Source organism: Leptodactylus fuscus, chromosome 3 (genome assembly GCF_031893055.1).
Source record: "Leptodactylus fuscus isolate aLepFus1 chromosome 3, aLepFus1.hap2, whole genome shotgun sequence".
NCBI lineage: Eukaryota > Metazoa > Chordata > Amphibia > Anura > Leptodactylidae > Leptodactylus > Leptodactylus fuscus.
The window spans coordinates 93,248,174-93,251,542 of NC_134267.1; positions in this window are offsets into that span (position 1 = coordinate 93,248,174).

A 3,369-nucleotide genomic window follows, 5' to 3' on the forward strand; every position below is an offset into this window, starting at 1 on the left:
CCATATATATATATATATATATATATATATATTTATTTATTTATTTTCAGTGTCACCGAAAAAATATTTACATTGATCACTAAATGGCGTAAATCGTGCAGTTATTTATTTTAATTAATCAGTAACCATCCGGGGTCTAGTTTTATTATATGGGATCTGGAAATATGTAACTGTACCCTTTTATAAATGACACAAACCTTTAAAAGCCACTCCCACTTTTGTCCCAGCTTGCCATTCACAAATCACCCTATGAAGAGCTCTCCCAAATAGATGTCTCTGAGCATTACTTTTTTTATTTGTATGGCATAAATTTTATGTGGAGGCCTCTAGCGGGGTATTATACTGTCTGGAGCTACTCTGCAGTAGTGTACTGTGTGAGAACCAATGGGGAACATTATGCTGTGTAGGGGCTAATGGCAAGGGCATTATACTCTGTGGGGGTCCATACGAAGGAATATTAATGTGTGGGGAACACTAAGGGGGTATTATATTTTGTTGAATCACTAAGAATTGTGTTGTTGAATGTGCTGTGCATGGTAGTGAAAAATTGATATGTGCTGGGTGGAGGTGGTCAAATGAATAACATATATAGGAGGGTGTAGCTTGTAAAATGAATTCACAAGGAACAGTTGTGGTTCAGTTAAGGGGATTCTATCATTGGGAATACTCATTTTTAACTAAGCATATACTTGTATAGCCTTGCTAATCCTCTCAGCTGTTTCTTAATTAGCCCACTTTTATTAATATGCTAATTAACCTGCAACAAGCCACAGAATTTCAGTGAGCAATGTGTGTTGTGTGTAAACAGGGGGGAGGGGAGAGCCAGGGAAGGCTGATGAGTCATCAGCAGCAGCCTTCCCTGCTCTCACCTCACCCCTGTTTACACACAGCAGACAGTGTTCACTGAACTTCTGGTGCTCGTTGCTGGATAATTAGCATATTAATAAAAGTGGGCTAAATAAAAAATGGCTGAGGGGATTAACAAACTAAAGGTACGTGTGGAATAGCCTTTCTAAAGGCTATGCAAGGATGTGATTAGTTAAAAATTAATTTTCCCAATGATAGAATCCCTTTAAGGGCTCGTTCACATCTGCGCCCGGGACTCCATTCTGCAGGTTGCCGTTTCCTGCGCAAAACAGGGCAGGAGACGGACACCTGCCAGCATCTTTCAAACCCATTCAATTGAATGGGTTTGAAAAGCGTCCGGCCGTGAGCTCTCTGCGGCGAAACCGTTTTTTTTTAAACCGGACACAGAGTCGGATATGCAGTACTCTGTGTCTGGTTTAAAAAAAAACACTCACCGGCGCTCACGGCCGAACTCACCATGACAGGTTTCTGTCTTCTGCATGCAGAAGACGGAAACCTGATAATGGAGTCCAGACGATGGTGTGAACCCAGCGTAAGACTGCATGCTTTTTTATGTGGGTTATAGGTGAGAATTTGTAATTTTACAACAAAAACTAATTAATTTTAACATGTTTCTATTTTATATTCAAAAACTGCTTTATAAACTGTATCAAAATTGTCATTAAATGCCTTTTGGTAAAATTATTTGGCAGAGGTGCTCAGAGGAAAAAAAATTTTCCAGTGTTTTTTTCCCCAGGTCTAAAACTTCTTGTCACAACATCCAGCTATTTGCAGGAGTTATATTCTATGTACTATGTGATGGCAATGAAAGGTATTACAAGCTTAGTCCCATTCATTTGAATGGGTCTGAGTTTGCAGTACCTTTACCAGCTACTACACAGACAATGAAGCTTTTTGCGATACTTTACTTCTCCTTCAAACAGCTGGAGTCAGACCTATATCAACCTGAAACTGATGACCTATCCTATGCATACCTTCCAACTTTCAGAGGACTGAAAGGGTGTGTTCACACAGAGTTTTTTGGAGCGGATTTTGAGGCTCCCTCCCGATTAGGCCCATTCTTTGGGCCTAATCTGGAGCAGAATGCCGTGACTGGATTTCGGTGCACTGCATTGGCATCCCATCGTGGCTAGCTGCACAGAAGTGTTCACACGTGGAATGAAAATTCAGCTATGAGAGCATACCCAAACAGACAAATCTGCAGTGTTTTAAGCCCACCATATCAAATTTCCAAACTTCAAATTCCGCCCATGCCTTCTTTGCCCCCCACACAGTATAATACCCCTTTACTGGTCCAGTCAGTATATGTGGGGACTGAAGTGGCATTATACCCTATCATACACCCATGTGGCCTGCACAGTATAACTAAATAAAATCAACTCAAATAGGCTTTATTGGCACGTCCGAATAGATATTTGGCATTGCCAAAGCTAGTAAAGTGGGGAGGCGAGTTGGAGTCGAGGGGGAGAGTATTAGGGGGGTGGGGGTGGTTTGGGGTATAACAGTCCGTGGAGTCTCATCTTCCTCTTAGTTGGTGACAGCTGTATGGGGGGGTGGGGTGATTTGGGGTATAACAGTCCGTGGAGTCTCATCTTCCTCTTAGTTGGTGGCCGGTATATGGGGAGGTGGGGTGGGGTGGGTGGTTTGGGGTATAAAAGTCCATGGAGTCTCATCTTCCTCTTGTTTGGTGACAGCTGGACACGTATTGGGCAGCGATCTCCACAGTGGCCTCCTCTTCTCCCAGTAGGATGTAGAGTTTCCTTTTCTCGTCTGCAGATATGAAGTCTGGGATGTGGGCAGAGAGTCTTTGGTAGTAGACGGCCCTCACAGCTGAGTATTTGGTGCAGTGTAGCAGGAAGTGGGTCTTCTAGGGCCCCCTGGTCACAGTGCTTGCACAGTCTGTTCTCCCGTGGCTTGTACGTCTGCCTGTGTCGCCTCGTCTCCATCTCCAGGTTGTGGGCGCTCAGTCTGTAGCGGCTCAGGGTCTGTGCCTCTTCATGGCCCCCACACACTATAATATCCCTTCATTGTGACCCCCACATGTGCCCTTTTTGTGGACTGCACTAATGCACAAAAGAAAACAAAAGTGACATTTGCAACTCCTCTTCTCCCTCATTCCCCAGTACAGAAGGAAACAAGTGAGTATGGTTTGCTTTTTTTATTTTTCACCTTCTCTTCTCCTTGCAGAAATTTGTATTTCCAGAAAAACCCTTTTAACTATTGATGTGGTCATGATTATGAGATGAGTGAGGGTCTCCCATCTGCCTCCCCAGCCAGCAATGCTTGACATACAGCTTGTGCTTCCCTCTCCAGTGACTTGATACAGTCTGCTTGTGTATTTGTGCACTGCAGACTGTCCCCACACTGGTGACACTGCCATCCTCACACAGTCTCAGGCAGGAGGTGGTGATGTGAGAGGCGTGTGCTGGTGCTGAGCCTGCACAGCTTGCTGACTGAGGAGGTGGGAGTGGCAGCCAGGGGGCGTGCTTGTGCTGGAGCTAC